The 24,856-nt window shown below is 39.9% G+C and overlaps 2 pseudogenes; one reads left to right on the plus strand and one right to left on the minus strand.

The window, feature by feature from the left end:
- The first annotated feature begins 428 nt into the window (after positions 1-428).
- On the plus strand, positions 429-1,284 carry LOC102928482 (cyclin-Y pseudogene; annotated as a pseudogene).
- A 13,401-nt stretch (positions 1,285-14,685) lies between these two features.
- LOC143269427 (uncharacterized) lies at positions 14,686-23,496 on the minus strand (annotated as a pseudogene).
- Between the last annotated feature and the right edge of the window lie 1,360 nt (positions 23,497-24,856).

Here is a 24,856-nt window from a genome sequence, read left to right on the forward strand (position 1 = left end):
AATGACACTTTCTACATTTTTAGACCTGTCTAAGGTTCTGGAAGAGGGAAGCTTTGTTTCCCACTCCGAACAGGCCATCAAAGGTACAACGGAGGACAGTTAATTTTTCACTTCCTGCTTGGAAGTTTAGGCCGGAACTTGCTCGTATTTCTGACTGGAAACATGACTGCACAACACACATTCCACTGAACCCTGACTAACACTTCTGGCTCTATGCTCTTGGGATTTTGGCATTTGTTCCTTCCGTTTCCAAAGTGTGCTCCATGGGGAGGGGCCTGTTGGGGTCAGGCATATGATTTTAGGGTATTCAACACTAACTAACAAACAATTCTAAACTTTTCCTAGCTCACACAGCAGAGGGTGTAACAAACAAAATGCTAGAATTCGTCTCAAGTGTCTCAAACAATGAAGAAGAGCTCACAAAGCTCGGTCACTGCAATCTAAGAACTGAGCAGAAGCAAAGCCTTGTGCAGGAGTGACTCGGACTCTCAGACTTCAAGTCAGTTTCTCAGTAACAGGGGACCTTTAACCCTTTGATTTTACTCAATGAAGATTCTGATCTAGCCCCAAAGTAAATCAGAAACAGTCAGAAAACACAAGTCAGCCAAACAAACCTCAAGTACACCATCAAATGTGTAGCTCTTGCGATATATTACACATCAAAAACAGGGACCCAGATGGAAGGATGCTCTTAGATATTTTTGATGAAAACCTCTACCCTCTTTCAAAATCGGAAGTGCCACCAGATTATGACAAACACAACCCAGAGCAGAAGCAGATCTACCGGTTCATTTGGACACTGTTCAGTGCTACTCAGCTGACAGCTGAATGTGCCATTGTCACCCTGGTATACTCTTGACGTATGCAGAGATTGACATCTGTCCAGCCAACTGGAAGCACATTGTTCTCAGGGCAATCCTACTGGCCTCTAAGGTGTGAGATGACCAGGCTGTGTGGAATGTAGATTACTGCCAGATCCTGAAAGACATCACAGTGGAGGACATGAATGAGCTGGAGTGACAGTTCCTAGAATTGCTACAGTTCAACATTAATGTTCCTTCCAGTGTGTATGCCAAGAATTATTTTGATCTTCGTTCTCTGGCAGAAGCAAACAACCTGAGCTTTCCCTTGGAGCCCCTAAGCAGGGAGCGTGCCCACAAGCTTGAGGCCTTCTCTCATCTCTATGAGGACAAGTACAATGACCTTAGAAAACCCATAAGGAAGTGTTTGGCAAGTGCTGACAACCTGATTCTGCCTCGGTGGTCCCCAGCCATCATCTCCTAACTGGAAAGTACTTGTAAGCTACCTCCCACTGGTACCTGATTTCTAATCCTTCCCAGAGTCCCTCATAAGCTAGGCCCTCCAAGCTGGGCTTCAGGACATTGGCAGTTACCCTACTGGGTGAGTAGAGATCAAATAACTCAGACAACCCAAACCATTCCAGGTCTTCCCTTCTACACTAAGGTGAGACATGGCCCTCGTATGGGAAATCTGTACTCTAGTAAAATCTTCCACCCTCCCTGAGCACTTCCTGTTCCTCTTGTAAGGCACAGGATTCTATGTGTGCACATTCCATTATACATTCAATGTCCAGTGCAACCAACCCTTTGCTTCATAGCTGAGAGTCCTGCAGCCAAACACAGAACACATTCAAACAGTATGTGTTGTTAAACAAAAGAGGCCATGGGTTAGAGCACAATGAAAAATCTATGGGAGGGTTTGGTGGCAGAGAAGCAATAGTTAAAATGATATAATTTTTCTTTTACAATTTAATTTAATTTTACATATCAGCCATGGATTTTAATTCCAAAAAAGTGTATTAAAAAATTTAAAAAGGCTTTATGGCCATGTGCTCTAGAGACAGGAGATTTGTATTAGAGCACACAAAGATTACTTATGCTATTTCTCTCAGGGTATACATCTTTTTTTAACATTTTATACTTAATTTAATTTTATAAATCAACCATGGATTCCCCTGTCATCCCTCTACCCACGCCACTCCCACCCTCCCCCAATCCTATCCCCATTCCCATCTCCTCAAGGGCAAGGAGTCAGCTCAGCCTGGTAGATTCAGTTGAGGCAGGTCCAGTCCCCTTCTCCAGGCTGAGCAAAGTGTCCCAGCATAGGCCCCAGACTCCAAAAAGCCAGCTCATGCACTAAGGACAGGTCCTGGTCCCACTGCCTGGTGGCCTCCCAAACAGTTCAAGCTAATCACCTCTCTCACTTGCCCATAGGGCCTGATCCAGTTCAATGGGGGCTCCTCGGCTATTGGTTCATAGTTTATGTGTTTCCACTAGTTTGGCCATTTGTTCCTGTGCTTTTTCCAATCATGGTTTCAACATCTCTTGTTTGTACAATCCCTCCTCTCTCTCACTGATTGGACTCCCAGAGCTCCACCTGGGGCCTGGCCATGGATCTCTACATCTGCTTCCATCAGTCATTGGATGAGAGTTCTATCATGATGGTTAGGGTGTTTGGCCAACCAATCACCAGAGTAGGTCATTTTGGGCTGTCTCTCAACCATTGCTATTGTGGAGTTATCTTTGTGGATTTCTGTGGACCTCTCTAGCACTTTGCTTCTTCCTATTCTCATGGGGTCATCATTTATCATGGTCTCTCTTTCCTTTTTCTCGCACTCTGTTCTTGATCCAGCTGGGATCTCCCACTCCCCTAAGCTCTCTTTCCCTCAACCCTTGCCCATCATTACCTGCCTTCACATCCAGTTTGCTCATGTAGATCTCATCCATTTCTCTGTCATTGGGCAATCCCTGTGTCTTTTTTAGGGTCCTCTTTACTAGGTAGCCTTCCTGGAGCTGTGAGTAGCAGTCTAGTCATCCTTTGTTTTATATCTAGTGTCCACCTATGAGTGAGTACATACCATGTTTGTCTTTCTGAGTCTAGGTTACCTCACTCAGGATGATTTTTTCTAGGTCCATCCATTTACCTGCAAACCCCATAATGTTGTTGTTTTTCTCTGCTGAGTAGTACTCCATTATGTAAATATACCACAATTTATTTATCCATTCTTCAGTTGAAGGGCATCTAGGTTGTTTCCAGGTTCTGGCTATTATAAACAATGCTGATATGAACATAGCTGAGCATGTGCCTTTGTGGTATGATTGAGCATTCCTTTGTATATGCCCAAGAGTGTTATAGTTGGGTCTTAGGGGAGATTGACTCCCAATTTTCTAAGAAAGTGCATATTGATTTCCAAAGTAGCTATACAAGCTTGCATTCCCACCAGCAGTGGAGGAGAGTTCCCCTTGCTGCACATCCTCTCCAGCATAAACTGTCTTCAGTGTTTTAGATCTTGGCCATTCTGACAGGGTAAGATGCTATCTCAGAGTCATTTTGATTTGCATTTCCCTGATGATTAGGGATGTTGAGCAATTCCTTAAATGTCTTTCAGCCATTTGAGCTTCCTCTGTGGAGAATTCTGTTTAGCTCTATAGCCCATTTCTTTCTTTCTTTCTTTTTTTTTTTTTTTTTTTTTTTTTTTTTTTTTTTTTGGTTTTTCGAGACAGGGTTTCTCTATGTAGCTTTGCGCCTTGTCCTGGAACTCACTTGGTAGTCCAGGCTGGCCTCGAACTCACAGAGATCCGCCTGCCTCTGCCTCCTGAGTGCTGGGATTAAAGGCGTGCGCCACCACCGCCCGGCTAGCCCATTTCTTAATTAGACTGTTGGGCATTTTGATGTCTAATTTCTTGAGTCCTTTATATATTCTGGATATCAACCCTCTGTCAGATGTGGGGTTGGTGAAGATCTTTTCCCATTCTGTAGGCTATCATTTGGTCTTATTGACTGTGTCCTTTGCCCTAGAAAAGCTTCTCAGTTTCAGGAGGTCCCATTTATTAATTGTCACTCTCAGTGTCTGTGTTACTGGTGTTATATTTAGGAAGTGATCTCCAGTGCCAATGCATTCAAGACTACTTCTACTTTCTCTTCTATCAGGTTCAGTGTAACTGGATTTATGTTGAGGACTTTGATCCATTTGGACTTAAGTTTTGTGCATGGTGACAGATATTGATCTATTTGCAGCCTTCTACATGTTGACATCGAGTTATGCCAGTACCATTTGTTGGAGATGCTTTCTTTTTTCCATTGCACAGTTTTGGCTTCTCTGTCAAAAATTTTATGTTCATAGGTGTGTGGGTTAATGTCAGGGTCTTCAGTTCAACTCCATTGGTCCACATGTTGGTTTTTATGCTAGTACCAAGCTATTTTTTTTACTGTAGCTCTATAGTAGAGCTTGAAGTCAGGGATCGTATGCCTCCAGGAGTTGTTTTGTTGTACAGGAATCTTTTGGCTATCCTGGGTTTTTTGTTTTTCCATATGAAATTGAGTATTGTTCTTTTCAGGTTTGTGAAGAATTGTGTTGGCATTTTGATGTGGATTGCATTGAATCTGTAGATTGCTTTTGGTAAGATTGCCATTTATTACTATGTTAATCCTGCCTATCCATGAGCATAGGAGAGCTTTCTACTTTCTGACATCTTCAATTTCTTTTTTCAGGAACTTAAAGTTCTTGTCATACATGTCCTTTACTTGATTAGTTCGAGTTACCCAAAGGTATTTTAAATCATTTTTGGCTATTGTAAAGGGTGATGTATCTTTGAGTTCCTTCTCAACCTGTTTGTCAATTGTATATATGAGGACTACTGATTTTTTTTAGTTGATCTTATATCCTGCTATGTTGCTGAAGGTGTTTATAAGCTCTATGAGTTCCTTGGTTGAGTTTTTAGGGTCACTCATGTATACTATCATGTCATCTGCACATAGCAAAAGCTTGACTTCTTTTCCAATTTGTATCCTCTTGATCTTATGTTGTCTTATTGCTCTGGCTAGAACTTCAAGTACTATATTGGATGAATATGGGGTGAATGCACAGCCTTGCCTTGTTCCTGATTTTAGTGGAATCACGTTGAGTTTCTTTCCATTAACTTTGATGTTGGCTGTTGACTTGCTGTAAATTGCCTTTATTATGTTTTGGTATAATTCCTGTATTCCTGATCTGTCCAAGACATTTATCATGAAGGGGTGTTGGATTTTGTCAAATGCCTTTTCAACATCTAGTGAGATGATTGTGTGTTTTTTCTTTCAGTTTGTTTATGTGGTGTAATACATTGACAGACTTTCATATGTTGAACCACCCTTGCATCCCTGAGATGAAGCCTACTTGATCATGGTATATACTTGTTTTGATTTTTTTGTTGGAGTCTGTTTGCCAGTACTTTATTGATTTTTTTGCATTAATGTTAATGCAGGTGATTAGTCTGTGTCTCAATGAGCTGTTCTTCGGTCAACCCAAGCTAGTTGATTCTGTGACTCATGGATTCATTCTTGGTCTTATCAGGGCTCTTGGTCCAGTCAGAGCTGACAGATTTGGTATTCCAGGAAGCCTCTCTTGGTCCAATGAGAGGTGGCAGATTCTACTTCTCAGAAAGCCACTCTTGGTCTAATCAGGGATGGCAAATTCCCTGTCTCCTGAGTTTACTCTTAGTCCAATGATGGCTCTTTGTCCAATGAGAGCTCTCTCTTTCTCTGGGCTGGATGGGAGCTCTCTGGGCCAGATCGGAGCTCTGGGCCAGATGGGAGCAGAAGCTTGTCTCTAAGTCTCAGGAAGCAGCAGGGGTCTTGGGGGATGCATGTGAGGGCAGGGCATGTAGATTTCAGGGTCTGCTAGGGGGTCTTGGAGAAGGGGAAACTTCCCCCAGGAGCCCTGCCTGCTGGCTGGCAACTGGGGCCCAGTTGCTCAAGTCTTTGCTGGGAATGGCTGGGGCCCAGGCATGGTGTCCAGGGTATACATCTTAAGCATGGAAAACACAATCATATTAGACAGGGCCAAACCATTTTATCCAGGTCTTTTATTTTCACTTTAACTAGCCTCACCACGGTAATTTGGTTTCACGAAAATTCAGTTCTTTATTCAGATTCTTGATTGCCCAGTATGTGAAACCAAGAAATGTCCATTCAGGATATTTATGGAACATCTAAAATTGATTTCCTCACTACTCATTGCTAATGTCAACTAAGTCACAGCAGGAAGGCTTTCACCCACCTACTTGCCCATCCCTGTGTCTCCTGTGACCACACCTGCTTTAAAGTGGGTCAGTGAACACAATTTTTATACATGTCCCACTTCATTTGTAAATTCACAATGAAATTAGAGAACTTTGAGGATACTCATTCACTGGTCTATTTTCCTTTCCAAAGACAAGTCAAGGCAGCCTGGAAGTATTTGTGACTGTCTTCCCAGCACAGGGCAGCAGAGGCAGGATTAGGTTTTCAAAGCAATTCTCTTATAGTGTTATGTGAGCATAAACTACATTAATCAAAACCAATAGTTCCCAACCTTCTTAATGCTGTACATTTTAATACAGTTCGTCATGATTAGGTGACTCCCCAACTATAAAATTATCATCACCGCTACTTCACAAGTATAATTTTGTTACAGGTATAAATTACAATATAAATATCTGTTTTCTGATGGTCTTAATCCTGTCCTCTTATAGGGTCACTTGATTCCCCTAAGGGGGGTGTGACTCCCCCAAAGTTGTGAACCACTGCTTTAAACTGGTATAACTAATCAAATAAATGGCACTTAAGAAAAAAAAATGGAATGAAATTCTTAAACCAGGAAACATTGAAAACTAGAAATACATAGAGATTAGAGCAGTAATGTATTTAAAGAAAATGAAATTTTAAAAATGAGACTAATAATTAATGTTTAAAATGATAAAAGTAATTGAAAGAAAATTGAACACTTACTTATACTGATTTTGAAGCACAGTAGGCACTACCTTGGTAGGGAGAATGCCATTAATTAAACTGTATGACATTGTCCCATATTAAATGTTAACTATTGAGCTCTGTAAGCTGCCACAGATCTACAGACAATGGCCTATGTCTCAAATCTCTCAGCTGATTTAAATGTGTCAACCATTATTGAACATTTTTGTGTAGCTGAGTTTCCCAATTGGAATCTATCCTCCATACTTATGCATCCACCAATTCTGTCTCTCTTCATTTACCTGGAAGGAATTAATACATGCTGGGAAATTATGTAAAAAGCCACTCACCATGCCTCATCAATCCTTTTTTTTTGTAATGGAGACTCCTGCAGCTCACTGCATTAAACTTCACTCTGTGACCTATCTATTGTCTAGTTTGTTTCCCCCTGCAGTGTACACAGTACATTGTTCCTCCTCTTCTATTCTGACAGAAGCCATGATACACACACACACACACACACACACACACACACACACACACACACACACACACCTTTTTCTTCTTACTGCAATGGATAGGTCACTATGTGACTCAAACTGGTAACTGCAGACCTGTAATCTGAGAATTTATAGTGGTTACTAAGGAGGAAAGGAAGGGCAATGCCCCATGGGGCTACTGACAGTGTTCAAGTCCACCTCAATCATTGATGGGGACCTTGACTCAAAACTGCTTTTCAAAAAGACTGGAGATGCCCCTGTTCTAGAATTAATATACCTTCATGGGACCCCAGGACATAATGTTGAGTGACCCTTTAATGTTCTCTTGAGCAGCATTGAGAGGCCTGTTTTTTAATGGATGGGTAGTCCTTACTCCAGGTTGTAAATCAGGGTTGTCTCCTTTGTTATGGGAATGTAGCTTTAAACATAGTTAATCTGGTTAATGAACATTTCCCTTTTACCATACTATTCCCTAACAGTCATGGTTAGGATACTACTTATTTTGGGATATTTGAGATGCAGCCCTCCCTTACCTTAGTTTTTTGACTCAATGTCTCCTAAGAATGAGTAAATTCTTATCTTATTGGTTCTATTATGATCAGTTTTACTCTTCTCCATCACAGTTTAGTAGGGGAGTTCATCTCTAAAACAGAGATACAATTTACAAGCTCTACAAAATTAACTCCAGATGGATCCTAAACCTCAATGTTAAATGTTAAAACTGCAGAACTTCTGGAAGGTACTAGAGAAACCAGGGCTCTCTGAGTTTTGCAATTCTGCCTTCTATACTGGTAATCCAAGCATTACAGGCAAAGTCCTTTCACAGTGATGTCAAAATCAAGGATATTTCTAAGAACAGTCCTGCTTCCATTGCTCTGCATAGACACAGGCAGCAGAGTGAGGTTATTCAGAGGGTGCCACCTTGTGCCTTGGCCTCCATCATGGGGAGAGTGCAGGTCAGCTTGACAGCTGTACCATGGTGAGGACCTGCTTTCCATAGACAGGGAGGTGGGGCTGGCCTTGGTGAGTTACAAGGACCACTCAGGATCAACAGGAACATGCCTAACTCCTTGTCTAGCCACTGACTCCCACCCAATCAGGGGAGGACCCACCATACCTGCTGTGGGATGGTCTGTATGTCAAATTGCTCTGATTGGTCAATAAATAAACACTGATTGCCCAGTGGCCACACAGGAAGTATACGCGGGACTAACAGAGAGGAGAACTGAGAGAACAAGAAGGTTGGAGGAGACCCTGCCAGCCGCTGCCTTGACAAGCAGGATGTGAAGACATCAGTAAGCCACGTGGCAAGGCATAGATTTATAGAAATGGATTAACTTAAGCTATAAGAACAGTTAGCAAGAAGCCTGCCACGGCCATACAGTTTGTGAGCAATATAAGTGTCTGTGTATACTTGGTTGGATCTGAGCGACTGTTGGACTGATGGGTGACAGAGATTTGTCCTGACTGTAGGCAAGGCAGGAAAACTCTAGCTACACATACCATCTTCCTCAGCTCAACTGGCCCACCCAGTATGAAGACAGCAGCCCCTCACTCACCATGGCCAGCCATTCCTCCTGACATGGTGGCAGTGTTCCCTCACTCACCAAGGCCAGCCCCACCTCCCTGTCTATGGAAAGCAGGTCCTCACCATGGTACAGCTGTCAAGCTGACCTGCACTCTCCCCATGATGGAGGCCAAGGCACAACACACAGGACAACTTCTGGCTTCCTCAGGAGATGAATTGAGTCAGAAGAATGGCTCCTGGAAGTGCTCTACCATCAGACTGGTGGGTCTTCTTGGGGCTCTGAATGGATATGAGGCCTGAGAGACAGAACCAGTGAGCTGAAATTACAAAGAACAGTAGTTCCCAGCCCTGGCTTCCAATCTAAAGACAGGCCTATCCCAGGTTGGCTAAAGGTTTGTACCAAATCCAACCCGAAGTTCCTTGTTAATGTAACACAATGGGTTCAGTTTTAAAAGGAAATATACAAATTCAGAAGGAAACAAATCAGAGAGTGTTGCACAAGAGGAACACAGGCTAACTCAAGGACTCTATAAACAACATCCACAGTAGTCTTGGGCTGATAATCACATCCCCATGTGTAGAAAGAGGTGCATTCTCATGATCAGAAGCCACCTTTTATACCAAAGACATACTAGCTCTGCAAAGCATATTCCCTGTTTTAGAGAAGGAGCTCTGTTTCTTTCTCAATACATCAGGGACTTAGAGAAACCTTCCAAGGCCTATACAGGTTGCCAGGCTCAAAGAGGACAAGTTTCTAGTGTTTTCTATAAGTTCTGCAATTTTTAATTTGGCATTTAGATGCAAGATTCAGTTGGAGTTAAATACTCTTCTCATATACTGGACAGCATTCTACTACTAAGCTGTTTTATATATATATATATATATATATATATATATATATATATATATATATATATATGGAATTGGTGACATAAAAGATTTACCAATGATTAGGAGATAGTCACACAAAGTAAAATTTAGCTAAGTGTGTGCTGCTTCTCAAATAACCCAAAGGTAAGTAGTATGTTAGCCAGGGCTGTTAAGATTAGGATGCTATAACACAAATATTCATTCACTATTTATTGTATACTCTTTTGGTCACATGTGCATATTAAAAACAAGTGATGGGTTGCTCTTCCTTGGAGAAGATAGAAAGACCCTCTGTGTGAAGATCTCTCTATCATAAGCTAGAGCATTACAGTTTAAAGAAGGATTTTTGGTTGTGTTGTTACTGGAGGCTGTATACATCAATTTGATGATGCTTGATTATGTATTTGCTGTTTCTTTGTATTGCCAGCTTACACCCATTAAAACCAAAAGCATGGTTATAGTAGTGAGGCCATATGAAGACTACCTTGTGTTTTCTCTAAGATTTAGTTTAACCAATTCTACCTAGGAAATATTAATTTATTTCATTATCTTATACACAGTTTTTATTCACCAGTCTTCTATTAATTCTTGTTGATCAGCAGGTTGTTTTTCCTTTTTCCTTTTTTTTTCCAAGACAGGGTTTCTCTGTGTAACTTTGATGCCTTTTTTGGAACTCATTCTTTAGTCAAGGCTGGCCTTGAACTCACAGAGATCTGCCTGCCTTTGCCTCCCAAGTGCTGGGATTAAAGGAGTATGCCACCACTGCCTGGTGCTCAGCAATATCTTAAGACAAATAATTGGAACCATCTGGATTATCAGTTTTGCCTGCTTAAGAGGGTTGTCACCACCAAGTTTCCTGACTTGCAAGTTCCAAATAAGTGGCAGAGAGTTTGGAGGATACTCATTCACTGGTCTTTTTTCTTTCTCACTGACCAGATAAGACCCAAAATAGAAGGAATGGCAGGACTGTCTTCCCAGTCCTTAACAGCACAGTCAGGATTAAATGATCAAGCAATTCCCAATTACATTGTGTGAGGAAAGCCTGAGCTACAGAAGAAAGTGCTCTAAATAGAAAATCAAACAAAAACAAAAACAAACAAACAAAAAACCCAACTCCTGAGAAAAATGCAAAGAAATTCTTAATGACTGGTAAATACATAGAATAACACAAATAAGAGATTAGAGCAGTGATACAATTAAAGAAAGGCAAAAGTAGAACTAATAATTGACATTTGAAAATATAAATATAATTGAAAAACATATAGATATCCTAACTTTGAAAAGGAGCAGGCCATTACCTGGTAGAAGATTTGCATTAAAAACACAACTATTTGACTTTGTCACTATGTGCTATGTTAGCTGCTGAACTTTGTAACCTGACACACACATCTGCAGTCAACAACCTGTGTCTCAACCCTTTGAGCTGACTTAACAATGCAAAATAGGATTGAACATTTCTGCAAAGGAGTGCCCACTAGTTCGAAATTCAGTATTCATTGGCTCAAGATAACCTCTCCAAATTGTATACCCACCAATCTGGTGTGTCTTTATTCACATGACATGAAGTAATACATGATGGGAAATTACAAATCACTAACCCTGCCACAGTCAGGACCTATTTCATAATAGTAACTCCAGCAGCTGATTGCCTATCCTATTTCCCCCTGCAGTGTACACAAGAAATTATTCTTCCAAGAGCCTGCCAGCACCTGACTGGACTAAGAGGTGAGTCTTTATCCTCATACCCAAACAACCCATCCCCTAGGCTTTGGGCCCAGGGGCACAGCCCTGCACCCTTACACTCTCACCCATTGCAGCTCCAGTTTTAGGCCAGTTGGCAGGCAGACCTCCTGCATACAGGTCAGACTACTCCCATCCCCCATCAGACCCTGTAACCCAAGCCCCACCTCCCCCAAATCTCACCCACCCTCCAAGACTGCAACTGTTCCTTGAGACAGAGCCTGCCAGCACCTGACTGGACTAAGAGTCCAATTGGCAGGCAGACAACCTGCAGACAGATCAGACTACCACCATCTATCACACGGTAAGACTGCAGCTACTCGAGACAGAGCCCACTAGCGCCAGTTGGACTAAGAGCTGATCGCTGAGACCAAAATTCCATCAGCGTAGACTAGACCAAGAGCTCCCACTGGATCAAGAGTATCAATCAGACCAAGAAAGGCTCCCTCAGACACAGAGAATGCTTGCACCAAGTGGAGAAAGAGATGGGTAGACGCCACTGCAAAAAGTCAACAACATACAGTCAACAACATAAAAACCAATATGCCTCCATCAGAACCTACATCAGCAAGACCTAAACATCCCAACACAGAAGATATCTACCATAAAAATTACTTTAAGAAGATGTTAGAAATCTTAAAAAAGGAAATGAAAAATTCCCTTAAAGAAAAAGTCAATCAAAAAAGGGAAGAAATCAGTAAATCCCTTGAAAGCCAAGAGAAAGCATTTAAACAAATGAGGGAAACAGTTCAAGATTTCAAAACTGAAATGGAGACAATAAAGAAGACACAAACTGAGGCAATGCTGGAAGTGGAAAATCTGAGTAAATGAACAGGAACTACAGATGCAAGTATAACCAACAGAATGCAAGAGATGGAAGAGAGGATCTCTGGCATTGTAGATACGGTAGAAGAAATAGATTCATCAGTCAAAGAAAACACTAAAACCAATAAAGTCATGACCAAAAATGTCCAGGAAATTTGGAACACCATAAAAAGACCAAACCTAAGAATAAGGGATAGAAGAAGGAGAAGAATATCAACTCAAAGGCACAGAAAATATATTTAACAAAATCATCGAAGAAAACTTTCCCAACCTAAAGATGAAAATGCCTATAAAAATACAAGAAGGTCACAGAACACCAAATAGACTGGATTTAAAAAAAAGTCCCCTCGCCACATAATAATCAAACCCATGAACATACAGAATAGAGAAAAAATACTAAGAGCTGCAAAGGAAAAAGGCCAAGTAACATATAAAGGTAGACACATAAGAATAACACCAGAATTCCCAATGGAGACTCTAAAAGCCAGAAACATCTGGACAGATGTTATGCAGATACTAAGAGACCATGGATGCCAACCCAGACTATAGACACAGCAAAACTCTCAATCAACATAGATGGAGTAAACAAAATATTCCAGGAAAAAACCAGAATTGCCCAACAATGGTGGCATACACCTTTAATCCCAGCACTTTGGAGGCAATGCCAGGTGAATTTCTGAGTTCAAGGCCAGCCTGGATTACCAGGTGAGTTCCAGGAAAGGCACAAAGCTACACAGAGAAATCCTGTCTCAAAAAAACAAAAACAAAAACAAAAAAAAAACCAGATTTAAACAATATCTCTCCACAAATCCAGCCCTACAGAAAGCATTAGAAGGAAAACTCCAACCAAAGGAAGTTAGATACACCCATGAAAACACAGACAATAGATAGTCCCATACCAACAAATACCAAAGAAGGGAAACATACAACACTACCACCAAAAAATAACAGGAATTAACAATAATTGGTCATTAATATCCATCAATATCAATGGTTTCAATTCACCTGTAAAAAGACACAGGCTAACAGAATGGATAGGAAAAAAAGATCCATCCATTTGCTGCACACAAGAAACACACCTCAACTTCAAAGACAGACAGCACCTCAGAATAAAAGGCTGGGAAAAGACATTCCAAACAAATGGATTTAAGAAGCAAGCTGGCACAACTATTAGGGTGTTTTGCCATCCCATCACCATAGTAGGTCAGTCCCAGCTGTCTCTTGACCATTGCCAGCAGTCTTTTGTGGGGGTATCTTTGTGGATTTTTGTGGGCCTCTTTAGCACTTTGTTTCTTCCTTTTCTAAGGTGGTCTTCATTTACCATGGTCTCCTATTCCTTGATCTCGCTCTCTTTTCTTGATCCAGCTGGGATCTTCCACTCTCTTTCCCTCGGCCTTCGCCCTTCATTGCTCCCACTCATGTCCAGGCTGTTCATGTAGATCTCATCCATTTCTCCGTCATTAGTCAGTTCACGAACTGGCAGTTTGGAACCTGCAGCTTATGCAGGGACACTTGGCTCAGTCTGGGAGGAGGGGACTGGACCTGCCTGGACTGAGTCTACCATGTTGATCTTAGACCTTGGGGGAGGCTTTGCCCTGGAGGAGGTGGGAATGGGGGGTGGGCTGAGGGGAAGGGGGAGGGGTAGGAGGGGGAACAAGGGAATTCGTGGCTGATATGTAGAACTGAATGGTATTGTAAAATAAAATAAAAGGAAAAAAATTAAAACAAATCTTTAAACTAATTTTTTCCTATGAATGGTTTTCCCTTGTAATTCCAGTAACATGGGTATTGAGGCATCTAAAGGCTTACAGAGTTTCTCCCCACCATGTATTGGTTTGTGTAACAGAAAGCAAGCATATAGGCTTGATATCAGAGAAATCAATCATTCTCAGTCTGTGGTATTAATTGGGAAAATTTAGAAAATGATGTTCTGCTGGAAGAAATATGTCACTGGGGGTTGGCCTGAGAGTTTGACATTTCCCATTTACACTTTATGTTGCAGATTAAGGATGTGGGTTCTTAGCTTCCTACTTTAGCTGCCATGTCTGACACTTGTTTCCATTCCACTTTCATGCTGATCCGGTATTGCTCTGGAACCAAAGGTAAATTAAACACTTTCATATGTTCACATTGACATGATGTTATATCACAGCAACAGAAGTGCATTAGTACATATCCATGAAGTTTTACACCTGGATTCATTATCTCATGTAATTGAAGCATGAAATCTAAAAGAGTTATCATATCATTTAAATCCATAGGCCTTTTGTCCATGTGAATTTGCAGGTGTAAACCAAATACAGAGGGACATCATATGCTTGAAGAGATTTTTGACACCTGTGAGATTTTTCTCTCAAGAATAATCTTGTGTAACTGAATGTAAGTGTGTTGGCTAAAGATCTTACCAAATCCTTTGTAATCACATTTCCTTTGGTAAGAGTTTGTTTAGATCCTCAAAATCTAATGTTATATTCACAGGCTTTAATACACTAATTACACACTAATAGTGTTACTCTTGTAGGGTTCCTCTACAGTATGTGTTTTTTATGTACTATAAGATTATTGTGACATCCAAAGGTTTTATCATACTGATTACATTCATAGGGTTTCTCTCCAGTATGTGTTCTTTCATGCCTTTGAAGATGACTATGATTCGCAAAGACCTTATTACATTGATTACATTCATACTGTTTCTCTCCAGTATGTCTTCTTTTATGCATTTGAAGATTACTGAGTTGGGCAAAGGTTTTATCACATTGATTGCATTCATATTGTTTCTCTCCAGTATGTGTTCTTTCATGCCTTTGTAGAACACTATTTTGAGCAAAGGCTTTACCACACTGATTACATTCATAGGGTTTTTCTCCAATATGTCTTCTCTTATGCAATTGACAATAACTGTGCTGAGCAAAGGCTTTACCACTGATTATATTCATAGGGTTTCTCTCCAGTATGTGTTCTTTCTTACATTTTAAGAGTACACTGTTGTACAAAGGCTTTACCCCATTGCTTACATTCATAAGGTTTCCCTCTAGTATGTGATCCTTGGTGTATTTGGAGATTACTATGATATGCAAAGTCCTCACTATAATGAATACCTTCATAAAAAATTTTTCCAGTTTGAATTCTTTCATGCCTTTGAAGATGACTATGATATGCAAAGGCTTTAAAACATTGAGTGCATTCAGAAGGCTGGTCTCCTGTATGACTTCTTTCAGGCCTACAAGGATAATTTGCAAATGAAAAAGCTTTACCACATTTATTACACTATTAAATATTTATTCCTGTATGAATAAATTTTACAATTTGGAGTAAATGAAAAGAAAAATCATAACTTAATGTTTTATCTCTTTGATTACACTCATGTTGTTACCCTTCATTAAGGATTATTTTGCATATTTGAAGATAGCTCTGCTGCTAAAAGCCTTCATTATGTGGCTCATATTTATGACATCTGTTGTTTTAATGAGATTTTCATATATTTGAAAAGAACTGCAAGAATTAAGACATTTACCCCATTCATCCAGTGATAAGTTTTCCTATATTGTGAATCCTACTACATTAGTAAAGTGTAGCAGGACAAATAGAAGTATTTATGCATTCCTGGTATTCATAGAGCTTTTCTGCAGTATATTTGTTGATGTATTCACAATGAAGCTGGAAAACCATTACTTATAAACTTGAATCACATTCAACAAGTCTACTTAATAAGGGACTACTACATATCTTCTAATTGTTCTGAGATGGAGAGGGGTACATTGTTTTTTTTTTCCATATCCCTATGTTCAAATGACTTGTATCGAGAGGGACATATGATATACCTAGTAAAGGAAGAATAACAAATAAAAGGTTTCTACATTGCCTCAACACAGCTTGACTTTTTGTTCCTCATAGACATGTGGCATAGGGTTTAAGGTTTCTCCACAACAACCACCCCTTCACTATTGACTCTAACTACCCACCTCACTAAACTTAGCAGAGACAGAACAACTATATATGTAACAAGAGCTTTCTATGGACTGTTTGCTTATTAGAATGTTTTGGACATACACATCACATACTCATTGTGTACACCTTTTGTAATATGAGTGGTACAAAACTAAGTGGATTGGCAGTTCTAAAGAATAGCTCTGATGGAGCTATGATTCAAATGCTGATATCTGTTAATAGATTGATTCCTTGTCTTCCTTCTAAAAAGAATGACCTGTAAACACAATTCACTTACCTGCCTTTGAGGTATATGAGTAGCACATTTAATTATCCTCAATGCACTTTAATATGTGATGATTTACACTGCTGCATTTCTTTAAAACTTCTAGATACACTAAAATATACTCTGAGGAACATTTTTATCAGTGTGCCCATGAAAATTGCCTTCTATGTATTTGAGAACTTTGACAATGTTCTTCAACTTCAAGACCTTCCCAATTGTAGCCTAAAATACAGGATGAGGAAATATATAAAATATTACAGAAAATTGTGCAAACTTTGTTACTATCTACAGTGATCCTTAGAACCATGTATAATTTATTCACCTCATTCTTTCTCATTCACAATAAGAATTACAGAAGAGCATCAATAACCAAGAAACAATAGTCCCCTTAATTCAAATCATGAAGGGAAATTTACCTATAGCAGTGAAGTTCATATAGGTCTCCAGCATCACATCTTTATAGAGATTCTTCTGTGAAGGATTAAGCAAGCCCACTCCTCCTGAGTGAATTCTTCATGCACAGCATTATAGGTCACTGCAACCTGAAATATACCATACATAAATATGCCATACACATGTATAAAACAAAAAGAATGATACTGACAACATTGTAAATGTGTGCTTCTTTGACAATATAGCCATATAATTTTGTTACTTCCCCCAATTATTCTACAACCCAGACAGACATTACAATATAATCATCAAGTTACTTTAGAAGGAAACAGAATAGGAGGTTTACCTCTATTATTTATGAATAATTTGAATGGGATATCACCTTGCAAGAGAAATATCATAGGGGGACAATCAAACACATAAGCAGTACTTAATACACATCACAGAAATTGTATGAACAATTACTAACTACAAAGAAGATTTGTAAGCTGGGTGTATTGACTCATGATTTTAATCCCAGAACTTAGAAGGTAAAGGTAGGTATATGTGCTTCTGAGATGAAAGTTATCCTAGTCTATGCAATCAGTCACAAGACAGCAAGAAGTAAATATTAAGAACCCATCTGCAACTGCACACTTCAATCAAACATACAAAAAGATAAGGCGAACTCAGAGATTTTTTTTTACTGAATTTCCTACAAAAGTTTAGGCATTCACTACAGTTCTGAATTCATCTTCCAGAATCTGAATTGCTCCATTAAACTGTACTTTAACAAATCTTAATAAAAGGAACTGTGCATTTACAGTTACAAATAGACAGATAATAGCAATATCAATGTTGATCATAAATAATCCTATAGTCTCAAAATACAAAAGAAAATGAGTTAAATCCCTTAAATAAATTCATGAAAGCACAAACAAACAAACAATTGGAGGAAATCAATAAATTGCTCAAGGAAGCTAGGAAAAGACAAACTGTTGGAGTAAACCAATGAACAACTAAAATAAAGCCAAGATAAAACAAACACATAGTTGAAGGAAACAAATAAAACTGTTTAAGACCTCAAAATGGAAATAGAAACAATGAGGAAAACAGAAACTAAGGAAATTCCAGAAATGAAAAATTTAGGACAACAAAAAGGAAGTACAGAGGCAAGTTTCACCAATAAAATAGATGGAAGAGAGAGTCTAAGGCACTGGGGTTACAACAGAAGAAATGGACAAATCAGTCAAGGAAAATGTTCAATATAAAAATTTCCTAATGCAAAACAGCCAGGTAATCTGGGGCATTATGCATGGGGCATTGGGGGTCCAGCCCCTTGATAGACCCCTTCCCTGGGTTTAGGAAGAATCTATAACCAGCTGATAATTTAATCTTTGATGATAGGAATGAATCTATGTACACAAAACTCTTTAGTCCATACACTTTATTCTTCTGAGTTAGTTTTTTCTCTATAATGCTTCTATTCTTCTCTCATGTCTAGCTTCTTTCTTGTCTGATTTCTATCTACCTTTATATGCTGTCCCCTTTAAGTTCTATGTTAATTCTTTCATCTTAGTTCTGCCCCATCTAGGTTCTCATCCATGTAGTTCTTATCAATCTTAGCTCCTCTCCCATCTTCTTCCTTCTCATCTTGTTCTTACTCATCTTCCATCCTGTTCCTCTAGTTCTCTCTCCCAGCCTTCAATTTGATTCTTTCCCATTTTAGTTTGTTCCTCTCCAGTTCTTACCCATCTAGTTCTTCCATTCTCTTTTCTTTTCTCCATCACATTCTCCCTGAAAATAAAACTGCCCTTTTATCCATTTGACCCTCATCTCTCCAAGATAGCTCCACTCCTGCCATTTCTGGCAAATGTGCTCAGTTGCTAGACAACTTGGCTAGGCAACTTCCATCACAGCTAACTGTATCTGTAAGTAGGGACCCTTTAGTTCTGAGTTAATTGTTAAGGGTGGATCTAAAACTAGAGATAAGACTTTAGAAAGGAGAAAGTTAAGCTTAATTAACACATCCACCAGGCCTTCTCAAACAGATAGTCTGGATGCTTAAGTCTGTTCTTAGCGAATACTGAGCTATCTCTGGTAAGATATTTTCATCCCTTTGGGAATGGTCCTGGCCAGATGTTGCTAATGACAATAATTACAGAAAGGCCTTAAATTAGGGATCCTGGCTATGTTACTGCTCAGAAGGCTATCTAAATATTGCTTAGTAGAGGGGAAATTGCACCCAAAGACTGATGGAAAAACTAAAAGAGCACATGAGAATTTCATAGTAGGAAACAACTAATAATCAAAAGCCAATATCACCAAGACTGCTTGAGCCTAAGCTTGACCTCTGGAAGGCCCTTAGGTTCTTCCAGGTGTTAGCTTGTTATAATCAGCTGAAATTCTACTTCATATATTTTTACAGCTTGCATCAATTAGACAAAATCTATGAATGACAGGAATAGAGGAAAGAGAAAAAAGCCAGCTCCAATGTCCAGAAAATATTTTCAATAAAATCATATAATAAATTTTTCCTAATTTAAAGGAGGTATTAATTGTAGATGAAATTCTAAACAATCTTATTCAATAAGAAATACAGAGCCAAACACAGAGTTAAAAGCCCACGATATCAGAGCACTAGCAAAGAGCCACAACTATCTTTAGCTTACCACTTGCTGCTCTCTCTCAGGGGAAGGATGGCATACAGAGGCTTATATTAATTATAAATCATTGGTAAATGACTCAGGCTTACTACTAACTAGCTTTTACATTTTAATTAATCATTTATATTCATCTATTTATCACTACATGGACTATGAATTACTGGGTCTCTGGCATCTAATGTCATGGGCATCTGGCTGGCATCTCCCAACACTGCCCTTTCTTCTCCCTGTCTCTGTTTGGCTTTCTGACCCAGACTTATTCTGCCTGACTATAGGCCATATCAGCTTTTATTATCAACCAATGAAAGCAACACATATTCACAGCATACAGAAGGATCACCCACAGTATTGCCCACTTTCTGGCTAATCAAAATGGAAGGTTTTCACTTTTACATAGTAAAGTTACAAATAACAGAATAGTTATCAAGCAAGAATTACAGTTATAATATCTAGTCTTGGTATTTGATAAAATCAGAGAGAAAACATTCAATTGTCTATTCTATCTTGATGAGTCTAAAGTTTTATATCTAATTTATTCTTTATCATAATTAACAAAACTATAACTATCTTGTCTTCAACTCCATCAAAGACATGATAAGTAAATCATAATACCTTAGTAAGCAGGAAGGACAAGCAAGTGACTTCCAAAAAATGTAAGAAATGACAGAAACAGCCAGCTGCCTGAACAGTTACCCAAGTTTCCTCTGTAACATTGGGGCATCCAGTTTTGGTATACAGGACTAGCATATCTGATAGACTTTCATGTCAATCAGGAAAACTTTTAAGAACTGTTCTACCCTGTCTTGGCAAGGATTGGCAGTCACTTTTCCTGAATCCAAAAGACGCTAAATACTTTTTCATTCCCTATATAGAAGCAACATGAGAAGGGCATCATGCTGACTTTTGGCTGATGAAATAGCTGTAAAAGGGTATAAAAACTGATTGTGGCTTCAACACTCAGGAGACCAAACCTAGAGGTCAAAGGTAAACATCTAATAGATGGGGGCTATTGTGAGCCCATCAAGAATGTCTTATGGAATTTGGACAGGCTAATTTTTTAAGACATGAGTAAAGGAATTCTATTCCTGTCTTCATCTGAGAGTTTGGACTTTAAAAGAAGACCAGTGGCTCCCATGCTCCACCGGGGGCCTAGCCGTGGATGTCTGCATCCAGATTCCTCAGTCCTTGGATGGGGTTTCTGGCACAACTATTAGGGTGTTTGGCCATCCCTTCACCAGAGTAGGTCAGTCCCGGCTGTCTCTTGACCATTGCCAGCAGTCTTTAATGGGGGTATCTGTGGATTTCTGTGGGCCTCTTTAGCTCTTTGTTTCTTCCTTTTCTAAGGTTGTCTTCATTTACCATGGTCTCCTATTCCTTGTTCTTCCTCTCTTTTCTTGATACAGCTAGGATCTCCTGCTCTCTTTCCCTCAACTCTCGCCCTTCATTGCTCCCTCTCATGTCCAGGCTGTTCATGTAGATCTCATCCATTTTTCCGTGTCTTTCTTGGGGTCCTGTTTTCCAGGTAGCCTCACTGGTGATGTGAGTAGCAGTCCAGTCATCCTTGTTCCACATCTAGCATCTTCCTATGAGTGAGCACATACCATATTTGTCTTTCTGAGTCTGGGTTACCTCACTCAGGATGATTTTTTTCTAGATTGATCCATTTGCCTGCAAACCTCATGATGTCATTGTTTTTCTCTGCTGAGTAGTATTCCATTGTGTATATGTGCCACAATTTATTTATCCATTCTTCAGTTGAAGGGTGTCTACATTGTTTCCAGGTTTTGGCTATTAAAAACAATGCTGATATGAACATAGTTGAGCAAGTGCTCTTGTGGTATGATTGAGCATTTCTTGGGTATATGCCCAGGAGTGGTATAGCTGGATCTTGGGGGAGATTGATTCCCAATTTTCTAAGAAAGAGCCATATTGATTTCCAAAGTGGTTGTACAAGCTTGCATTCCCACCAGCAGTGGAGGAGAGTTCCCCTAGTTCCACATCCTCTCCAGCATAAAGTGTCTTCAGTGTTTTTGATCTTAGCCACTCTGACAGGCGTAAGGTGGTATCTCAGAGTTATTTTGATTTGCATTTCCCTGATGAGTAGGGATGTTGAGCAATTCCTTAAATGTCTTTCAGCCATTTGAGTTTCCTCTGTTGAGAATTCTCTGTTTAGTTCTAAAGCCCATTTCTCAATTGGACTGTTGGTCGTTTTGATGTCTAATTTCTTGAGTTCCTTATATATTCTGGATATCAGTCCTCTGTCACATGTGGGGTTGGTGAAGATCTTTCCTATTCTGTAGGCTGTTGCTTTGCCTGGTTGACCGTATCCTTTGCTCTATAAAAGCTTCTCAGTTTCAAGAGATCCCATTGATTGATTGTTTTTCTCAGTGTCTGTGCTACTGGTGTTATATTTAGGAAGTGATCTCCTATGCCAATGCATTCAAGACTACTTCCTACTTTCTCTTCTAGCAGGTTCAGAGTAGCTGGATTTATGTTGAGGTCCTCGATCCACTTGGACTTAAGTTTTGTGCACGGTGACAGATATGGATCTATTTGCAGCCTTCTACACATTGATATCCAGTTATGCCAGCACCATTTGTTGAAGATGCTTTCTTTTTTCCATTGTACACTTTTGGCTTCTTTGTCAAAAATTATATGTTCATAGGTGTGTGGGTTAATGTCAGGGTCTTCAATTCGATTCCATTGGTCCACATGTCGGTTTTTATGCCAATACCAAGCTGTTTTTATTACGGAGTCTAATTCATGAGAAAGATGAGGGTTCATATGAGTGAGAATTGTTGAAACCAAGGTTGGATAAAGCACAGGGACAAATAACCAAATGAATGGAAACACATGAACTATGAACCAAAGGCTGAGGGGCCCCCAACTGGATCAGGCCCTCTGAATAGGTGAGACAGTCAATTGGCTTGATCTGTTTGGGAGGCATCTAGGCAGTGGTACCAGGTCCTGGGCTCATTTCATGAGTTAGCTGTTTGAAACCTGGGACTTATGCAGGGACGCTTGGCTCAATCTGAGAGGAGGGGACTGGACCTGCCTGGACTGAGTCTATCAGGTCGATCCCAGTCCTCGGGGGAGACCTTGATCTGGAGGAGGTGGGAATGGGGGGTGGCCTGGGGGGAAGGGGAGGGAGGCAGGAAGGGAGAGAACAAGGGAATCTGTGGCTATTATGTAGAACTGAATAGTATTGTAAAATAAATAAATAAATAAATAAATAAATAAATAAATAAATAAATAAAAAGAAGACCAATGGAAGAATATCCCAATACTGCCATCTGATAAACCAAATTCATCTGGGAGAAGCCAGATCAGCAATTGCTCCAATCCCATAATGTCAGTTAGTGTTACCTCTTCAGAGGGAAGTGGGATAAGAATGGGAGGGAGAATTCAACTACGCATTATAAGGAAAAAAAACAAAAAAATGTAACCAGTTGTTTCTTGACTAAAAGGCAGAAGTGTCACTGGGATTCTTAGCAATTTCAAGTGCTTGGGACTTCTAATCTCTGATGATAAGTGATCCTAGGGGCAAGAAGGAGGAAAGTTAAATGTAGTAAAGAAGACTTGTTAAGAGAATAAAGCCCTTGGTGAAGAGTAAATCTCTGTCCTGGCACAGACCTCACATTTCAATGAAGACATGTCAATCTCCAGGCCAAGAATCCTGGCCTCTGGAATCCAAGAAACAACCACTTGAGACAATTATAGATCACCTATGCCTGATTCACTGATTGCATATTGGTAATCCCAAATGTAGACAAAACTGGAAAATTTTTGTTGTTGGTGGTGGTGGTGGTTTTTCAAGACAGGGTTCTTTGTATACTTTTGGTGCCTATCCTGGATCTCACTCTGTAGACCAGGCTGGCCTCAAACTCACAGAGTTCTGCCTGGAATGTGCCACTGCCACCCAGCCCAATTCTGATTTGTATTGATTTATCCTGAAGTAGTTTTCCAAAATTCACTGAAGTGTACCTCTGCAAAGGTACTCAGGTTCAGAACAATATCTCTTAAGGTCATTTTTAGTGTCTGCCACTTGTCCATGTCAAATTGTTCTCAGAAATGAATATACCAAGTATGATAGCAAAGCCAGGTAGATCTCCTTAATTTGGCCTTCTTAGTGAATATGAGAGAAAGACCTTTATCAATAACACACTCACAAATATAGCTGAATATAATTTTGCTCTATTGTTTGAGACAAGATCTCCTTACAAAGATCCAGATAGCCTAAAACTTACACTGTATAGTTTAATGAATAATATATATTGAATATATGGAATAGATAAAACAAATATAAAATAATTTACATTGAATATATAAAACAAATTCCAGTAAATATTTCATTCTATCCATTGGCTCATTATTCAGACAAGACAGTTTTCTATACAAGAGGGAGTTTCCAAACAATTGTCTAACCCTGACTCATCTAACCAAAATCTATAGGAACAACAGCAATTTCAAAAAGCTCCGTAATTCTGATAATAACCAATATAATGGAATTTTTAAATACAAAATAGCAAATGCCTCAAAACAACAGTTATGAGCTTGCTTGCCATTAAACATTTCCAGTTTTATCAAGGAGCTTACCAATGAGGATCACCCATGCTATCTCAGGAACATTCAAGACTCTAGCAGTATCTGAAGTCTCAGAAGGCAATGTGAGCCCCATGGAACGTTCAGTAAAGCAGCTGGGTACCAGGAAGAATTTGGAAGGAATATGGGCTCAATGAAGGGTCTAAAGAGTGGCTTCGAGACTAAAGAATCAGAAGGTAACCTAGTGGGAGAAAGGTCCTGAAAAGGGGTAAGTGAATTCCTGTCTCACTTTCCCTGCATTAGGTTCTCATGTATATGACCATTGCAAGCTCTTCTCTGTACTATTCCCAGCATCCTGCTACTCCTACCAACTACAGCAGCAGCACTATGACCTCCAAGTCTCTGGGTTAAATCATCAGTCTTGATTGACTCCTTGTCCAGTTAGATCCAGGTCCTGGGGGTTTCCAGGGACTAGCTCCAGGGCTACAAGTAATTAGGCCAGGTGACACTCCACAAACACCTACATCAGCTCCACAGGTATTTGAGACAGGCAAGACAAGAGCTGGGTTGGTACACAGGGCCTGTGAGCTTTTGCAGCCACACCTACCTGCCTCCCTGGGCCAAGCCTGCAAATCACCTTTTAAACACACCCTCTCCCTGAGAAAAACTCAACAGAAATTCCTCCAGTCCTCTCCTCACAAGCACAGCAATCTCCAAATATACCCCCAGACAAGTCCCTCACAGACACACCCACAGAACATGCTCCCAGACATTCCCCCTCCCTGGAAATACCCTTCCAGACATTATTTTTAGCTTGACTCAGAGGATCTGGGACTCCTCTGGTGACCTCAGTTTGGGGGAAAGAGGCAGA

Source organism: Peromyscus maniculatus, chromosome 18, assembly GCF_049852395.1.
Source record: "Peromyscus maniculatus bairdii isolate BWxNUB_F1_BW_parent chromosome 18, HU_Pman_BW_mat_3.1, whole genome shotgun sequence".
In the NCBI taxonomy this organism is placed as follows: domain Eukaryota; kingdom Metazoa; phylum Chordata; class Mammalia; order Rodentia; family Cricetidae; genus Peromyscus; species Peromyscus maniculatus.